Below are 18,781 nucleotides of genomic sequence, written 5' to 3' on the forward strand. Positions count from 1 at the left end.
AGACCAAAAAAATAAAGTAACAGAAGGACGGGGCACGTACCAGCAGTGCCCTGTTGTCCTCACTTATTTTGCATGCTTTCATACAATTAATAAAAATAGCAACATGCATCACTCAAAGTGAGTGAAAGGGCACAGATGAGTGGTAATCAATCACTGCGCATTTCTACCCTCTTTTCCCTATATTACAGCGGTGGTAACGGGCCCTTAAGTGTACTAAGAAAGAGTCCAAAAGCCTAAACAAGACACGCTTCATAAAAAAAATAATTACTCTTTTCGTGACTTGTCTAGATCATGCAGGACAGGTCCAGACTACGAACCCTTCCGAGGCACCTGCTCTCTAAAACACTTCCTGGGTGTGGAAATTGTCTCAATGCTTACATCTAGTTTGAGTTTTTGCCGTTTAACTCTGTGACTTGATGAGGATTGCGTAACAAGAAGTGAACATTTACTTAACTAAACCAAATGGTGTTCATGCAAAATCGCATGACGCTGCAAGCAGGATTCGAACCTACGCGGGGAAACCCCATTGGATTTCAAGTCCAACGCCTTAACCACTCGGCCATCGCAGCTGCATGAGTATTTATTTATTTATTTATTTAATGATTTTATAAAGCGCGTAGTGACTCAGTGAGCATCCCAGCGCTTGCCTGATTCTCCACAGGTTACTGCCAGCCAATGAAGTTATGTCTGCGGGAAAAGGAGGGTTTTCAGAGTTTTTCTAAACTGGAGATAGTTCGGTTCTGTCCTGAGTCTACGTGGTAGGTGGTTCCACTGTTTGGCCGTGTGAACCGAGAAGCGACGGCCGCCGGTCTTGGCTTTTCTGGCTCTAGGGACAACGAGGAGGTTTTCTGTACTGGACCGGAGGTTTCTCTCCGCTTTGTAAGGGATTAGTACTTCTTTGAGAAGAGGGGGGCCGGTGTTGTTGAGGGTTTTATGGGCCAGACAGAGGGCCTTGAAGACAACCCTTTCTCTGACTGGGAGCCAGTGGAGAGATCTTAGCGCCGGTCTGGCGGAGGATCGGCCTGGTGTGCCAGTGAGTAGGCGAGCTGCGGCGTTTTGCACTTTTTGCAGGGAGTTCATGGTGGCTTCAGGGGCTCCGAGATAGATGGCGTTACAGTAGTCTAATCTTGCCAGGATTAGACCCTGAATGAGGAGCCTCCTTGCGGTATCAGGGAGCAGGGGAAAGATCTTCCTGCAGGCTCTAAGTAGTCCAAAACATGTCCCTGCCGTTTTCTTTGCCTGGGTTTTGAAAGTCATGTCCTTCTCGATCCACACACCAAGGCTCTTGACCTCTTCCTTGGGTGCGGGGGGGTCACCTAGGCAGCTGGGCCAAAGGTGGGATGGCAAAGAGGGCCCCTTGTGGCCCATCAGGAGGATCTCGGTCTTAGACCCATTCAATTTCAGGGAGGAGAGATTCATCCATCGGTGAACTTCTGAGAGGCAGCTGTGAAGGTCGGAGGGGGTGTGATGGGGGTGAGAGAGGGTTACGACCAGCTGGGTGTCGTCGGCGTAGTATGATGTCACAGTTGTCGTATACGAGCCATGCACTACTCACGTCAGGCCGAGACATAAAAATTAAAGTAACAGAAGGACGGGGCACGTACCAGCAGTGCCCAGTTGTCCTCACTTATTTTGCATGCTTTCATACAATTAATAAAAATAGCAACATGCATCACTCAAAGTGAGTGAAAGGGCACAGATGAGTGGTAATCAATCACTGCGCATTTCTACCCTCTTTTCCCTATATTACAGCGGTGGTAACGGGCCCTTAAGTGTACTAAGAAAGAGTCCAAAAGCCTAAACAAGACACGCTTCATAAAAAAAATAATTACTCTTTTCGTGACTTGTCTAGATCATGCAGGACAGGTCCAGACTACGAACCCTTCCGAGGCACCTGCTCTCTAAAACACTTCCTGGGTGTGGAAATTGTCTCAATGCTTACATCTAGTTTGAGTTTTTGCCGTTTAACTCTGTGACTTGATGAGGATTGCGTAACAAGAAGTGAACATTTACTTAACTAAACCAAATGGTGTTCATGCAAAATCTCATGCCGCTGCAAGCAGGATTCGAACCTACGCGAGGAAACCTCATAGGATTTCAAGTCCAACGCCTTAACCACTCGGCCATCGCAGCTGCGTGAGTATCATGTCACTGTTGTCGTATACGAGCCATGCGCTACTCATGTCAGGTCGAGACCTAAAAAATAAAGTAACGGAAGGACGGGGCACATACCAGCAGTGCCCTGTTGTCCTCACTTATTTCGCATACTTTCATACAATTAATAAAAATAGCAATATGCATCACTCAAAATGAGTGACAGGGCACAGATGAGCGGTAATCAATCACTGCACATTTCTACCCTCGTTTCCATATATTACGGCGGTGGCAACGGGCTCTTAAGTGTACTCAGAAAGAGTCCAAAAGCCTAAACAAGACACGCTTCATAAAAAAAATTACTCATTTCGTAACTTGTCTAGATCAGGCAGGATAGGTCCAGACTACAAACCCTTCCAAGCCACCTGCTCTCTAAAACACTTCCTAGGTGTGGAAATTGTTTCAATGTTTACATCTAGTGTGAGTTTTTGCCATATAACTCTGTGACTTGATGAGGATTGCGTAACGAGAAGTGAACATTTCCTTAACTAAACCAAATGGTGTTCATGCAAAATCACACTACACTGCGAGCACGATTCGAACATGCGCAGGGAAACCCTATTGGATTTCGAGTCCAAAGCCTTAACCACTCGGCCATCGCAGCTGCATGAGTATGATGTCACTGTTGTCGTATACGAGCCATGCTCTGCTCATGTCAGGCGGAGACCAAAAAAATAAAGTAACAGAAGGACGGGGCACGTACCAGCAGTGCCCTGTTGTCCTCACTTATTTTGCATGCTTTCATACAATTAATAAAAATAGCAACATGCATCACTCAAAGTGAGTGAAAGGGCACAGATGAGTGGTAATCAATCACTGCATGTTTCTACCCACTTTTCCCTATATTACGGCGGTGGTAACGGGCCTTTAAGTGTACCAAGAAAGAGTCCAAAAGCCTAAACAAGACATGCTTCATAAAAAATAATACTCTTTTCATGTCTTGTCTAGATCAGGCAGGACAGGTCCAGACTACAAACCCTTCCGAGCCACCAGCTCTCTAAAACACTTCCTGGGTGTGGAAATTGTCTAAATGTTTACATCTAGTTTGAGTTTTTTCCATTTAACTCTGTGACTTGATGAGGATTGCGTAACGAGAAGTGAACATTTACTTAACTAAACCAAATGGTGTTCATGCAAAATCACACTACGCTGCAAGCAGGATTCGAACCTGCGCAGGGAAACCCTATTGGTTTTCGAGTCCAACGCCTTAACCACTCGGCCATCGCAGCTACATGAGTATGATGTCACTGTTGTCGTATACGAGCCATACGCTGCTCACGTCAGGCCGAGACCTAAAAATTAAAGTAACGGCAGGACGGGGCACGTACCAGCAGTGCCCTGTTGTCCTCACTTATTTTGCATGCTTTCATACAATTAATAAAAATAGCAACATGCATCACTCAAAGTGAGTGACAGGGCACAGATGAGCGGTAATCAATCACTGCGCATTTCTACCCTCTTTTCCCTATATTACGGCGGTGGTAACGGGCCCTTAAGTGTACTAAGAAAGAGTCCAAAAGCCTAAACAAGACACGCTTCATAAAAAAAATAATTACTCTTTCGTGACTTGTCTAGATCATGCAGGACAGGTCCAGACTACGAACCCTTCCGAGGTACCTGCTCTCTAAAACACTTCCTGGGTGTGGAAATTGTCTCAATGTTTACATCTAGTTTGAGTTTTTGCAGTTTAACTCTGTGACTTGAGGAGGATTGCGTAATGAGAAGTGAACATTTACTTAACTAAACCACATGGTGTTCATGCAAAATCTCATGCCGCTGCCAGCAGGATTCGAACCTACGCGGGGAAACCCCATTGGATTTCAAGTCTAACGCCTTAACCACTCGGCCATCGCAGCTGCATGAGTATGATGTCACTGTTGTCGTATACGAGCCATGCGCTACTCATGTCAGGTCGAGACCTAAAAAATAAAGTAACGGAAGGACGGGGCACATACCAGCAGTGCCCTGTTGTCCTCACTTATTTCGCATACTTTTATACAATTAATAAAAATAGCAATATGCATCACTCAAAATGAGTGACAGGGCACAGATGAGCGGTAATGAATCACTGCACATTTCTACCCTCGTTTCCATATATTACGGCGGTGGCAACGGGCCCTTAAGTGTACTCAGAAAGAGTCCAAAAGCCTAAACAAGACACGCTTCATAAAAAAAACTTACTCATTTCGTAACTTGTCTAGATCAGGCAGGATAGGTCCAGACTACAAACCCTTCCGAGCCACCTGCTCTCTAAAACACTTCCTAGGTGTGGAAATTGTTTCAATGTTTACATCTAGTTTGAGTTTTTGCCATTTAACTCTGTGACTTGATGAGGATTGCGTAACGAGAAGTGAACATTTCCTTAACTAAACCAAATGGTGTTCATGCAAAATCACACTACGCTGCAAGCAGGATTCGAACCTGCGCAGGGAAACCCCATTGGATTTCGAGTCCAACGCCTTAACCACTCGGCCATCGCAGCTGCATGAGTATGTTGTCACTGTTGTCGTATACGAGCCATGCTCTGCTCATGTCAGGCGGAGACCAAATAAATAAAGTAACGGAAGGACGGGCACGTACCAGCAGTGCCCTGTTGTCCTCACTTATTTTGCATGCTTTCATACAATTAATAAAAATAGCAACATGCATCACTCAAAGTGAGTGAAGGGGCACAGATGAGTGGTAATCAATCACTGCATGTTTCTACCCACTTTTCCCTATATTACGGCGGTGGTAACGGGCCCTTAAGTGTACTAAGAAAGAGTCCAAAAGCCTAAACAAGACATGCATCATAAAAAAAAGTACTCTTTTCATGACTTGTCTAGATCAGGCAGGACAGGTCCAGACTACAAACCCTTCCGAGCCACCAGCTCTCTAAAACACTTCCTGGGTGTGGAAATTGTCTCAATGTTTACATCTAGTTTGAGTTTTTTCCATTTAACTCTGTGACTTGATGAGGATTGCGTAACGAGAAGTGAACATTTACTTAACTAAACTAAATGGTGTTCATGCAAAATCACACTACGCTGCAAGCAGGACTCAAACCTGCGCAGGGAAACCCCATTGGATTTCGAGTCCAACGCCTTAACCACTCGGCCATCGCAGCTGCTTGAGTATGATGTCACTGTTGTGGTATACGAGCCATACGTTGCTCACGTCAGGCCGAGACCTAAAAATTAAAGTAACGGCAGGACGGGGCACGTACCAGCAGTGCCCTGTATCCCCCACTTATTTTGAATGCTTTCATACAATTAATAAAAATAGCAACAAGCATCACTCAAAGTGAGTGACAGGGCACAGATGAGCGGTAATCAATCACTGCTCATTTCTACCCTCTTTTCCCTATATTACGGCGGTGGGTGGTAACGGGCCTTTAAGTGTACTAAGAGTCCAAAAGCCTAAACAAGACACGCTTCATAAAAAAAATAATTACTCTTTTCGTGACCTGTCTAGATCATGCAGGACAGGTCCAGACTACGAACCCTTCCGAGGCACCTGCTCTCTAAAACACTTCCTGGGTGTGGAAATTGTCTCAATGTTTACATCTAGTTTGAGTTTTTGCCGTTTAACTCTGTGACTTGATGAGGATTGCGTAACAAGAAGTGAACGTCCAACGCCTTAACCACTCGGCCATCGCAACTGCATGAGTATGATGTCACAGTTGTCGTAAACGAGCCATGCACTACTCACGTCAGGCCGAGACATAAAAAATAAAGTAACAGAAGGATGGGGCACGTACCAGCAGTGCCCTGTTGTCCTCACTTATTTTGCATGCTTTCATACAATTAATAAAAATAGCAATACGCATCACTCAAAGTGAGTGACAGGGCACAGATGAGCGGTAATCAATCACTGCACATTTCTATCCTCGTTTCCCTATATTACGTCGGTGGAAATGGGCCCTTAAGTGTACTCAGAAAGAGTCCAAAAGCTTAAACAAGACACACTTCATAAAAAAAATTACTCTTTTCGTAACTTGTCTAGATCAGGCAGGATAGGTCCAGACTACAAACCCTTCCGAGCCACCTGCTCTCTAAAACACTTCCTAGGTGTGGAAATAGTTTCAATGTTTACATCTAGTTTGAGTTTTTGCCATTTAACTCTGTGACTTGATGAGGATTGCGAACGAGAAGTGAACATTTCCTTAACTAAACCAAATGGTGTTCATGCAAAATCACACTACGCTGCAAGCAGGATTCAAACCTGCACAGGGAAACCCCATTGGATTTCGAGTCCAACGCCTTAACCACTCGGCCATCGCAGCTGCGTGAGTACAATGTCACAGTTGTCGTATACGAGCCATGCACTACTCACGTCAGGCCGAGACATAAAAAGTAAAGTAACAGAAGGACGGGGCACGTACCAGCAAAGCCCTGTTGTCCTCACTTATTTTACATGCTTTCATACAATTAATAAAAATAGCTATACGCATCACTCAAAGTGAGTGACAGGGCACCGATGAGCGGTAATCAATCACTGCACATTTCTATCCTCGTTTCCCTATATTACGGCGGTGGCAACGGGCCCTTAAGTGTACTCAGAAAGAGTCCAAAAGCTTAAACAAGACACGCTTCATAAAAAAAAGTACTCTTTTCATGACTTGTCTAGATCAGGCAGGACAGGTCCAGACTACGAACCCTTCCGAGCCACCTGCTCTCTAAAACACTTCCTGGGTGTGGAAATTGTCTCAATGTTTACATCTAGTTTGAGTTTTTGCAGTTTAACTCTGCGACTTGATGAGGATTGCGTAATGAGAAGTGAACATTTACTTAACTTAACCAAATGGTGTTCATGCAAAATCTCATGCCGCTGCAAGCAGGATTCGAACCTACGCAGGGAAACCCTATTGGATTTCAAGTCCAACGCCTTAACCACTCGGCCACCGCAGCTGCGTGAGTATGATGTCACTGTTGTCGTATACGAGCCATGCGCTACTCATGTCAGGTCGAGACCTAAAAAATAAAGTAACGGAAGGACGGGGCACATACCAGCAGTGCCCTGTTGTCCTCACTTATTTCGCATACTTTCATACAATTAATAAAAATAGCAATATGCATCACTCAAAATGAGTGACAGGGCACAGATGAGCGGTAATCAATCACTGCACATTTCTACCCTCGTTTCCATATATTACGGCGGTGGCAACGGGCCCTTAAGTGTACTCAGAAAGAGTCCAAAAGCCTAAACAAGACACGCTTCATAAAAAAAATTACTCATTTCGTAACTTGTCTTGATCAGGCAGGATAGGTCCAGACTACAAACCCTTCCGAGCCACCTGCTCTCTAAAACACTTCCTAGGTGTGGAAATAGTGTCAATGTTTACATCTAGTTTGAGTTTTTGCCATTTAACTCTGTGACTTGATGAGGATTGCGAACGAGAAGTGAATATTTCCTTAACTAAACCAAATGGTGTTCATGCAAAATCACACTACGCTGCAAGCAGGATTCGAACCTGCGCAGGGAAACCCCATTGGATTTCGAGTCCAACGCCGTAACCACTCGGCCATCGCAGCTGCATGAGTATGATGTCACTGTTGTCGTATATACGAGCCATACTCTGCTCATGTCAGGCCGAGACCAAAAAAATAAAGTAACAGAAGGACGGGGCACATACCAGCAGTGCCCTGTTGTCCTCACTTATTTTGCATGCTTTCATACAATTAATAAAAATAGCAACATGCATCACTCAAAGTGAGTGAAAGGGCACAGATGAGTGGTAATCAATCAATGCGCATTTCTACCCTCTTTTCCCTATATTACGGCGGTGGTAACGGGCCGTTAAGTGTACTAAGAAAGAGTCCAAAAGCCTAAACAAGACACGCTTCATAAAAAAAATAATTACTCTTTTCGTGACTTGTCTAGATCATGCAGGACAGGTCCAGACTACGAACCCTTCCAAGGCACCTGCTCTCTAAAACACTTCCTGGGTGTGGAAATTGTCTCAATGTTTACATCTAGTTTGAGTTTTTTGCCGTTTAACTCTGTGACTTGATGAGGATTGCGTAACAAGAAGTGAACATTTACTTAACTAAACCAAATGGTGTTCATGCAAAATCTCATGACGCTGCAAGCATGATTCGAACCTACGCGGGGAAACCCCATTGGATTTCAAGTCCAACGCCTTAACCACTCGGCCATCGCAGCTGCGTGAGTATGATGTCACAGTTGTCGTATACGAGCCATGCACTACTCACGTCAGGCCGAGACCTAAAAAATAAAGTAACGGAAGGACGGGGCACGTACCAGCAGTGCCCTGTTGTCCTCACTTATTTTGCATGCTTTCATACAATTAATAAAAATAGCAATACGCATCACTCAAAGTGAGTGACAGGGCACCGATGAGCGGTAATCAATCACTGCACATTTCTATCCTCGTTTCCCTATATTACGGCGGTGGCAACGGGCCCTTAAGTGTACTCAGAAAGAGTCCAAAAGCTTAAACAAGACACGCTTCATAAAAAAAAGTACTCTTTTCATGACTTGTCTAGATCAGGCAGGACAGGTCCAGACTACGAACCCTTCCGAGGCACCTGCTCTCTAAAACACTACCTGAGTGTGGAAATTGTCTCAATGTTTACATCTAGTTTGAGTTTTTGCAGTTTAACTCTGTGACTTGATGAGGATTGCGTAATGAGAAGTGAACATTTACTTAACTAAACCAAATGGTGTTCATGCAAAATCTCATGCCGCTGCAAGCAGGATTCGAACCTACGCGGGGAAACCTCATAGGATTTCAAGTCCAACGCCTTAACCACTCGGCCATCGCAGCTGCGTGAGTATGATGTCACTGTTGTCGTATACGAGCCATGCGCTACTCATGTCAGGTCGAGACCTAAAAAATAAAGTAACGGAAGGACGGGGCACATACCAGCAGTGCCCTGTTGTCCTCACTTATTTCGCATACTTTCATACAATTAATAAAAATAGCAATATGCATCACTCAAAATGAGTGACAGGGCACAGATGAGCGGTAATCAATCACTGCACATTTCTACCCTCGTTTCCATATATTACGGCGGTGGCAATGGGCCCTTAAGTGTACTCAGAAAGAGTCCAAAAGCCTAAACAAGACACGCTTCATAAAAAAAATTACTCATTTCGTAACTTGTCTAGATCAGGCAGGATAGGTCCAGACTACAAACCCTTCCGAGCCACCTGCTCTCTAAAACACTTCCTAGGTGTGGAAATTGTTTCAATGTTTACATCTAGTTTCAGTTTTTGCCGTTTAACTCTGTGACTTGATGAGGATTGCGTAACAAGAAGTGAACATTTACTTAACTAAACCAAATGGTGTTCATGCAAAATCACACTACGCTGCAAGCAGGATTCGAACCTGCGCAGAGTAACCCCATTGGATTTCGAGTCCAACGCCTTAACCACTCGGCCATCGCAGCTGCATGAGTATGATGTCACTGTTGTCGTATACGAGCCATACTCTGCTCACGTCAGGCCGAGACCTAAAAATTAAAGTAACAGCAGGACGGGGCACGTACCAGCAGTGCCCTGTATCCCCCACTTATTTTGAATGCTTTCATACAATTAATAAAAATAGCAACAAGCATCACTCAAAGTGAGTGACAGGGCACAGATGAGCGGTAATCAATCACTGCGCATTTCTACCCTCTTTTCCCTATATTACGGTGGTGGTAACGGGCCCTTAAGTGTACTAAGAAAGAGTCCAAAAGCCTAAACAAGACACGCTTCATAAAAAAATAATTACTCTTTTCGTGACTTGTCTAGATCATGCAGGACAGGTCCAGACTACGAACCCTTCCGAGGCACCTGCTCTCTAAAATACTTCCTGGGTGTGGAAATTGTCTCAATGTTTATATCTAGTTTGAGTTTTTGCCGTTTAACTCTGTGACTTGATGAGGATTGCGTAACAAGAAGTGAACATTTACTTAACTAGACCAAATGGTGTTCATGCAAAATCTCATGACGCTGCAAGCAGGATTCGAACCTACGCGGGGAAACCCCATTGGATTTCAAGTCCAACGCCTTAACCACTCGGCCATCGTGGCTGCGTGAGTATGATGTCACAGTTGTCGTATACGAGCCATGCACTACTCACGTCAGGCCGAGACATAAAAAATAAAGTAACAGAAGGACGGGGCACGTACCAGCAGTGCCCTGTTGTCCTCACTTATTTTGCATGCTTTCATACAATTAATAAAAATAGCAATACGCATCACTCAAAGTGAGTGACAGGGCACCGATGAGCGGTAATCAATCACTGCACATTTCTATCCTCGTTTCCCTATATTACGGCGGTGGCAACTGGCCCTTAAGTGTACTCAGAAAGAGTCCAAAAGCTTAAACAAGACACGCTTCATAAAAAAAAGTTACTCATTTCGTAACTTGTCTAGATCAGGCAGGATAGGTCCAGACTACAAACCCTTCCGAGCCACCTGCTCTCTAAAACACTTCCTGAGTGTGGAAATTGTCTCAATGTTTACATCTAGTTTGAGTTTTTGCAGTTTAACTCTGTGACTTGATGAGGATTGCGTAATGAGAACTGAACATTTACTTAACTAAACCAAATAGTGTTCATGCAAAATCTCATGCCGCTGCAAGCAGGATTCAAACCTACGCGGGGAAACCCCATTGGATTTCAAGTCCAACGCCTTAACCACTCGGCCATCGCAGCTGCGTGAGTATGATGTCACTGTTGTCGTATACGAGCCATGCGCTACTCATGTCAGATCGAGACCTAAAAAATAAAGTAACGGAAGGACGGGGCACATACCAGCAGTACCCTGTTGTCCTCACTTATTTCGCATACTTTCATACAATTAATAAAAATAGCAATATGCATCACTCAAAATGAGTGACAGGGCACAGATCAGCGGTAATCAATCACTGCACATTTCTACCCTCGTTTCCATATATTACGGCGGTGGCAACGGGCCCATAAGTGTACTCAGAAAGAGTCCAAAAGCCTAAACAAGACACGCTTCATAAAAAAAAGTTACTCATTTCGTAACTTGTCTAGATCAGGCAGGATAGGTCCAGACTACAAACCCTTCCGAGCCACCTGCTCTCTAAAACACTTCCTAGGTGTGGAAGTTGTTTCAATGTTTACATCTAGTTTGAGTTTTCGCCATTTAACTCTGTGACTTGATGAGGATTGCGTAACGAGAAGTGAACATTTCCTTAACTAAACCAAATGGTGTTCATGCAAAATCACACTACGCTGCAAGCAGGATTCAAACCTGCGCAGGGAAACCCCATTGGATTTCGAGTCCAACGCCTTAACCACTCGGCCATCGCAGCTGCATGAGTATGATGTCACTGTTGTCGTATACGAGCCATGCTCTGCTCATGTCAGGCGGAGACCAAAAAAATAAAGTAACGGAAGGACGGGGCACGTACCAGCAGTGCCCTGTTATCCTCACCTATTTTGCATGCTTTCATACAATTAATAAAAATAGCAACATGCATCACTCAAAGTGAGTGAAAGGGCACAGATGAGTGGTAATCAATCACTGCATGTTTCTACCCACTTTTCCCTATATTACGGCGGTGGTAACAAGCCCTTAAGTGTACTAAGAAAGAGTCCAAAAGCCTAAACAAGACATGCATCATAAAAAAAGTACTCTTTTCATGACTTGTCTAGATCAGGCAGGACAGGTCCAGACTACAAACCCTTCCGAGCCACCACCTCTCTTAAACACTTCCTGGGTGTGGAAATTGTCTCAATGTTTACATCTAGTTTGAGTTTTTGCCATTTAACTCTGTGACTTGATGAGGATTGCGTAACGAGAAGTGAACATTTCCTTAACTAAACCAAATGGTGTTCATGCAAAATCACACTACGCTGCAAGCAGGATTCAAACCTGCGCAGGGAAACCCCATTGGATTTCGAGTCCAACGCCTTAACAACTCAGCCATCGCAGCTGCATGAGTATGATGTCACTGTTGTCGTATACGAGCCATGCTCTGCTCATGTCAGGCGGAGACCAAAAAAATAAAGTAACGGAAGGACGGGGCACGTACCAGCAGTGCCCTGTATCCCCCACTTATTTTGAATGCTTTCATACAATTAATAAAAATAGCAACAAGCATCAATCAAAGTGAGTGACAGGGCACAGATGAGCGGTAATCAATCACTGCGCATTTCTACCCTCTTTTCCCTATATTACGGCGGTGGTAACGGGCCCTTAAGTGTACTAAGAAAAAGTCCAAAAGCCTAAACAAGACACGCTTCATAAAAAAAATAATTACTCTTTTCGTGACTTGTCTAGATCATGCAGGACAGGTCCAGACTACGAACCCTTCCGAGGCACCTGCTCTCTAAAACACTTCCTGGGTGTGGAAATTGTCTCAATGTTTACATCCAGTTTGAGTTTTTGACGTTTAACTCTGTGACTTGATGAAGATTGCATAACAAGAAGTGAACATTTACTTAACTAAACCAAATGGTGTTCATGCAAAATCTCATGACACTGCAAGCAGGATTCGAACCTACGCGGCGAAACCCCATTGCATTTCAAGTCCAACACCTTAACCACTCGGCCATCGCAGCTGCATGAGTATGATGTCACTGTTGTCGTATACGAGCCATGCGCTACTCATGTCAGGCCGAGACCTAAAAAATAAAGTAACGGAAGGACGGGGCACGTACCAGCAGTGACCTGTTGTCCTCACTTATTTCGCATACTTTCATACAATTAATAAAAATAGCAATACGCATCACTCAAAGTGAGTGACAGGGCACAGATGAGCGGTAATCAATCACTGCACATTTCTACCCTCGTTTCCCTATATTACGGCGGTGGCAACGGGCCCTTAATTGTACTCAGAAAGAGTCCAAAAGCATAAACAAGACACGCTTCATAAAAAAAAGTACTCTTTTCATGACTTGTCTAGATCAGGCAGGACAGGTCCAGACTACGAACCCTTCCGAGCCACCTGCTCTCTAAAACACTTCCTGGGTGTGGAAATTGTCTCAATGTTTACATTTAGTTTGAGTTTTTGCAGTTTAACTCTGTGACTTGATGAGAATTGCGTAATGAGAAGTGAACATTTACTTAACTAAACCAAATGGTGTTCATGCAAAATCTCATGCCGCTGCAAGCAGGATTCGAACCTACGCGGGGAAACCCCATTGGATTTCAAGTCTAACGCTTTAACCACTCGGCCATCGCAGCTGCGTGAGTATGATGTCACTGTTGTCGTATACGAGCCATGCGCTACTCATGTCAGGTCAAGACCTAAAAAATAAAGTAACGGAAGGACGGGGCACATACCAGCAGTGCCCTGTTGTCCTCACTTATTTCGCATACTTTCATACAATTAATAAAAATAGCAATATGCATCACTCAAAATGAGTGACAGGGCACAGATGAGCGGTAATCAATCACTGCACATTTCTACCCTCGTTTCCATATATTACGGCGGTGGCAACGGGCCCTTAAGTGTACTCAGAAAGAGTCCAAAAGCCTAAACAAGACACGCTTCATAAAAAAATTACTCATTTCGTAACTTGTCTAGATCAGGCAGGATAGGTCCAGACTACAAACCCTTCCGAGCCACCTGCTCTCTAAAACACTTCCTAGGTGTGAAAATTGTTTCAATGTTTACATCTAGTTTGAGTTTTTGCCATTTAACTCTGTGACTTGATGAGGATTGCGTAACGAGAAGTGAACATTTACTTAACTAAACCACATGGTGTTCATGCAAAATCACACTACGCTGCAAGCAGGATTCGAACCTGCGCAGGGAAACCATATTGGATTTCAAATCCAACGCCTTAACCACTCAGCCATCGCAGCTGCATGAGTATGATGTCACTGTTGTCGTATGCGAGCCATACGCTGCTCACGTCAGGCCGAGACCTAAAAATTAAAGTAACGGCAGGACGGGGCACGTACCAGCAGTGCCCTGTATCCCCCACTTATTTTGAATGCTTTCATACAATTAATAACATTAGCAACAAGCATCACTCAAAGTGAGTGACAGGGCACAGATGAGCGGTAATCAATCACTGCGCATTTCTACCCTCTTTTCCCTATATTACGGCGGTGGTAACGGGCCCTTAAGTGTACTAAGAAAGAGTCCAAAAGCCTAAACAAGACACGCTTCATAAAAAAAATATTTACTCTTTTCGTGACTTGTCTAGATCATGCAGGACAGGTCCAGACTACGAACCCTTCTGAGCCACCTGCTCTTTAAAACACTTCCTGGGTGTAGAAATTGTCTCAATGTTTACATCTAGTTTGAGTTTTTGCCGTTTAACTCTGTGACTTGATGAGGATTGCGTAATGAGAAGTGAACATTTACTTAACTAAACCAAATGGTGTTCATGCAAAATCTCATGACGCTGCAAGCAGGATTCGAACCTACGCGGGGAAACCCCATTGGATTTCAAGTCCAACGCCTTAACCACTCGGCCATCGCAGGTGCGTGAGTATGATGTCACAGTTGTCGTATACGAGCCATGCACTACTCACGTCAGGCCGAGACATAAAAAATAAAGTAACGGAAGGACGGGGCACGTACCAGCAGTGCCCTGTTGTCCTCACTTATTTTGCATGCTTTCATACAATTAATAAAAATAGCAATACGCATCACTCAAAGTGAGTGACAGGGCACAGATGAGCGGTAATCAATCACTGCACATTTCTACCCTCGTTTCCCTATATTACGGCGGTGGCAACGGGCCCTTAATTGTACTTAGAAAGAGTCCAAAAGCCTAAACAAGACACGCTTCATAAAAAAAATTACTCTTTTCGTAACTTGTCTAGATCAGGCAGGATAGGTCCAGACTACAAACCGTTCGGAGCCACCTGCTCTCTAAAACACTTCCTAGGTGTGGAAATAGTTTCAATGTTTACATCTAGTTTGAGTTTTTGCCATTTAACTCTGTGACTTGATGAGGATTGCGTAACGAGAAGTGAACATTTCCTTAACTAAATCAAATGGTGTTCATGCAAAATCACACTACGCTGCAAGCAGGATTCGAACCTGCGCAGGGAAACCCCATTGGATTTCGAGTCCTGTGGTAAATAAAATTTACCTATGCGGAATTTCTATGCGGTAAAGTTCAATAAGAATAACTCAAAAAAATGAGAGGCAGAGTCCGTGGCATCTGAGTTTATAAGGGTTTTATTCCATAAAATGGAATTGGTTCGAACCAGGTATCATGTTCCATCACCACGAAGGTTCAGGAAGGGATAGACAATGCTTTATTACCAGAGTACAATATATATAGTAAATGCATACAATGGTGATGGATACAGAAGGCGTAACAGCTGAGACAAAAGAGATAAGAACACATGTACGTAACAGAAGGCGTGCACGAGGGCGTACACGGAGGTGTGTGCTAGAAACGTCACATGAGAGTGTCACAGGTGGGTGGATCCATAGAGGAATCCTGCAGTGTCAGCAGAAATATATGGCAGAGATGCGCGCGCAGCAGCATGACGTGTGATTGACGTGGAACTGGAGGGTGAAGGGGACTTGACATTTAGCACTATACGTGGAGACAGAAGTCTGGCGTGTCGGAACAACCTAAACCCAAATCATATCTAATATCTTGTGTTTGAGGAACTGTATTATCTAGAAGGAAAGGTCTCTCGGGCAGAGGCTATTCTATACTGACTGCTAGTGCATGCATATATGACTACGTGTAATGCGAGGGGGCCATGGGCCTACCATGATAACAGGAGCAATGAATTACTTGCACGGAGACAGAAAGGCCGGGCCCTTTGCTCTGCAGCTGGGGAGATGTTTTTCCTAAATCACTAGACAGGAATGTATTTTCGAGGAGCGGAGCAGATAACTTGAAGGCAAAATACAGTCTTGGCAGGCAAGCAGGCCGAGCCGGGCACCGCTCGCCGCACAGGGAGTAGGGTAAGGGTCATGGATGCAGATCCAGGCTGCAGCTTTCAGAGACAGAAGGCAGAAAGGGCTCAATGGCAGAAATCAGGGCCTAGCTCACCAGAGCCAGGAAAACGTGAAAGTGCACCATGTAAAGACGGTGGCACGGCGTACTTAGGAACTGAATATTCGACCCATTCATTGTGGATCTGAAAGAGGACATGTTAACGTTGGACGCAAATGTATTTGCGTCTTCATAGCTGGTTGTGGAGGGAACATACATGTACTTGAAGCACATACATGGAGCCGTTGGGGTCTACGTTAGGGGACACAGTTGGCCATAAAAATTCATATTACCTCATTCCCTCCTTGTCCCCTACGGACCCTTCATGATATATCGATCTTCATTAGTCCATCAATTTGTTCATATAACATCATTTGCTCTTCCTTTTTCTGGCGTGATTTAGAACGTGAACTTGAATGGGGAATACATGATGTGGCGCACAAGCCGCAAATCGCTGGCCCACACTGCAGACATAGGCAACAACTGAACACTATGAGAAGGGCTATTCCGAGGAAGGATAGGACTTTCCATCCCCAGGCTGATAACACGCTCCAGAACCAACCGGACCAAGTCCAGGTGCCTGGATTCTGGTGTATCTGACTTGCAATCTTGTGGAGACGGGTTATGGCTCTATATACTGATGGTGCGTTTTCTGGAATGAAAACACAGCAACTCGATCCGATGACTCTACAAGCTCCGCCCCTATCGGCCAGGATGACGTCAAGGACAAGACGATTTTGAAGGACAACAATCCGCATAGCAGACTGCTCCTCTGTTAAGTTGCTTAAGGGCGGAAGTAGTTTCATTCACTACTGCTTCGAGGGTTCTGGTTAATTTACGTATCAGTTTACTATTAAAGACAGCACCTAAATAAGGAAAGAAACCTTTATTGAAGTCTGTATACTGCTCCCATGCCGTTTCAGTATAGTCGACAATCGGGAGATCTCTCTGGGGTCTATTGTGTACTAGATGGGAGTCCCTATGATAATCAGGAGGGGCTAGGAAAACAGGTGGCAGAAGGAATGCAATGTAACAAGTACCATCCCAATCTAGAGGTAAGCGTATATATGCTGTATAACCACAAATGAAATAGGAATGACGGGAAGCTTTGAATGTAGACTTGCCTTTATCACTGAATTCGATCACAGTGGTACATTTACTATGACCCAGGTGTACTGAACCATTCTTTCTGACACATAATTCACCTTTGACTGGTAATACTGACATTGCGGGCAAGACTGGTTCGGTTTCGGACTGGACATTCAGAATCATGAGGTTAAGTGTAAAATTACCTAATCCATATACTTCATTTTCTAGATCAGTCCCTGTCCTTTGGGGAAGACCCTCCTTGTCAGGGAAACATACTTTATGCAGAACTGTGTTCAGATTTCCCCATACCCAATCGCCCTGGTAAACTACGGAATCAGAATCCAAAGAATTCATTAGACTAAACCATGCACCACAGGAACCATTGTGTGTGAACGGGTACGGAAAGAGGGGCAGAACTCCCTTGTACTTCTGATAGGGAGGGAGTCGGCCACATATCCAACAATTGGTAGCATTGCTGGTCTGATGGGAATGATGTAACATACTGATGAATGTATTGTTGCGCAGCGCAAGTCGGTAAGATAACTCGTGCGGGGGCAATTCACTGAAAGTATGCTCGGCAGTGTCATTTGAAGAAGAATGTGCACGTGTGAAAATAGGAAAGTACATGTGTAGCAATATACTTGCAGCAATAATCATAAGACTCAGAAAAAACATAATCAATAATGTCACAATGCAGTGACTACGGAGAGATTTACAATATTCATGTTTCTTGATCTGTTTCTGTCTATCTCTCTCTCTATTGGGGTCTAACTTGTACATGTCAGGAACCTGTCTAACCGCTTCACCTAGGGGAGGACTTAAACAATTAAACTGTCTGACTTGCTAGACCTCAACTTCATACGAAATTCTTGAGAAGGAGTTTTCTCTACCAGGGGGAGTTTAGTATCAGTCTCTGGAAGGGGGCAGGGCTGGAAGTCTAGTTTTGGCGGTAGTCCATAGTGTCTTTTCACATGACTCGAGTGGAGCCAGCCCTTGCGGCCCTCCACTTTCACTGCTGTCCTTGTTGTCAATAACACAAGCTTCGGCGCCTGCCAACGGGGCTCCAGCGGACTCCTCCTGTCGAAATTCCGGATAAAAACGTATTCTCCAGGGACGATGTCGTGTGGCTTCACCTCGGTGTTGTCGGGAAAGGCTGCAGCTACCTGTGAACGACATGATTGTAGTGCAGACATCAAGGAGGCAAGGTAATCTGTCAGCATATTACAGTCAACATCTGTTATTTTACGAGGCAGAGGCGTCCCCCACATATTTGGTGGCCTACCAAAGACCACCTCATACGGGGATAGCCCTGTTCTTGAATGTGCTATCATTCTCATGTAAAAGAGTACAACTGGTAAAGCTACTATCCAGTCAACGCCTTTCTCTCTACATATCTTGGCAAGGCGAATTTTCAGGGTCTGATTATGTCTCTCTACGAGACCTGCTGCTTCGGGATGTCGGACACAGTGGAACTTCCACTGATATCCTAGCAGGAGTGATACCTGCTTCATAAGCTCGGACGAGAATGGCTGACCATTATCTGAATACACGATACGGGGCAAACCATACCTGGGGAAAAATTCACGAACCAGCTGCTTGGCAGTGGTCGGAGCAGTGTAATCTGGGACTGGATATGCTTCTGTCCAACGGGAG

At 44.6% G+C, this 18,781-nt stretch overlaps 15 non-coding genes across 15 annotated transcripts; all 15 read right to left on the minus strand.

Moving 5' to 3' along the window:
- Positions 1-487: 487 nt before the first annotated feature.
- TRNAS-UGA (transfer RNA serine (anticodon UGA)) lies at positions 488-569 on the minus strand. Its single transcript has one exon. It is a non-coding gene; the product is annotated as a tRNA-Ser (tRNA).
- Positions 570-2,676: 2,107 nt separating this feature from the next.
- On the minus strand, positions 2,677-2,758 carry TRNAS-CGA (transfer RNA serine (anticodon CGA)). The gene has a single exon. It is a non-coding gene; the product is annotated as a tRNA-Ser (tRNA).
- A 543-nt stretch (positions 2,759-3,301) lies between these two features.
- On the minus strand, positions 3,302-3,383 carry TRNAS-CGA (transfer RNA serine (anticodon CGA)). The gene has a single exon. It is a non-coding gene; the product is annotated as a tRNA-Ser (tRNA).
- A 1,171-nt stretch (positions 3,384-4,554) lies between these two features.
- Positions 4,555-4,636, minus strand: TRNAS-CGA (transfer RNA serine (anticodon CGA)). The gene has a single exon. It is a non-coding gene; the product is annotated as a tRNA-Ser (tRNA).
- Positions 4,637-5,178: 542 nt separating this feature from the next.
- Positions 5,179-5,260, minus strand: TRNAS-CGA (transfer RNA serine (anticodon CGA)). Its single transcript has one exon. It is a non-coding gene; the product is annotated as a tRNA-Ser (tRNA).
- Positions 5,261-6,336: 1,076 nt separating this feature from the next.
- On the minus strand, positions 6,337-6,418 carry TRNAS-CGA (transfer RNA serine (anticodon CGA)). The gene has a single exon. It is a non-coding gene; the product is annotated as a tRNA-Ser (tRNA).
- A 543-nt stretch (positions 6,419-6,961) lies between these two features.
- Positions 6,962-7,043, minus strand: TRNAS-UGA (transfer RNA serine (anticodon UGA)). Its single transcript has one exon. It is a non-coding gene; the product is annotated as a tRNA-Ser (tRNA).
- Positions 7,044-7,585: 542 nt separating this feature from the next.
- TRNAS-CGA (transfer RNA serine (anticodon CGA)) lies at positions 7,586-7,667 on the minus strand. Its single transcript has one exon. It is a non-coding gene; the product is annotated as a tRNA-Ser (tRNA).
- A 549-nt stretch (positions 7,668-8,216) lies between these two features.
- On the minus strand, positions 8,217-8,298 carry TRNAS-UGA (transfer RNA serine (anticodon UGA)). Its single transcript has one exon. It is a non-coding gene; the product is annotated as a tRNA-Ser (tRNA).
- A 1,168-nt stretch (positions 8,299-9,466) lies between these two features.
- TRNAS-CGA (transfer RNA serine (anticodon CGA)) lies at positions 9,467-9,548 on the minus strand. Its single transcript has one exon. It is a non-coding gene; the product is annotated as a tRNA-Ser (tRNA).
- A 545-nt stretch (positions 9,549-10,093) lies between these two features.
- TRNAS-UGA (transfer RNA serine (anticodon UGA)) lies at positions 10,094-10,175 on the minus strand. The gene has a single exon. It is a non-coding gene; the product is annotated as a tRNA-Ser (tRNA).
- Positions 10,176-10,719: 544 nt separating this feature from the next.
- On the minus strand, positions 10,720-10,801 carry TRNAS-UGA (transfer RNA serine (anticodon UGA)). The gene has a single exon. It is a non-coding gene; the product is annotated as a tRNA-Ser (tRNA).
- A 544-nt stretch (positions 10,802-11,345) lies between these two features.
- On the minus strand, positions 11,346-11,427 carry TRNAS-CGA (transfer RNA serine (anticodon CGA)). Its single transcript has one exon. It is a non-coding gene; the product is annotated as a tRNA-Ser (tRNA).
- Positions 11,428-11,969: 542 nt separating this feature from the next.
- TRNAS-CGA (transfer RNA serine (anticodon CGA)) lies at positions 11,970-12,051 on the minus strand. Its single transcript has one exon. It is a non-coding gene; the product is annotated as a tRNA-Ser (tRNA).
- A 2,423-nt stretch (positions 12,052-14,474) lies between these two features.
- On the minus strand, positions 14,475-14,556 carry TRNAS-UGA (transfer RNA serine (anticodon UGA)). The gene has a single exon. It is a non-coding gene; the product is annotated as a tRNA-Ser (tRNA).
- Between the last annotated feature and the right edge of the window lie 4,225 nt (positions 14,557-18,781).

The sequence above is a fragment of the Lissotriton vulgaris genome, chromosome 11 (genome assembly GCF_964263255.1).
Source record: "Lissotriton vulgaris chromosome 11, aLisVul1.2, whole genome shotgun sequence".
Classification (NCBI taxonomy): domain Eukaryota; kingdom Metazoa; phylum Chordata; class Amphibia; order Caudata; family Salamandridae; genus Lissotriton; species Lissotriton vulgaris.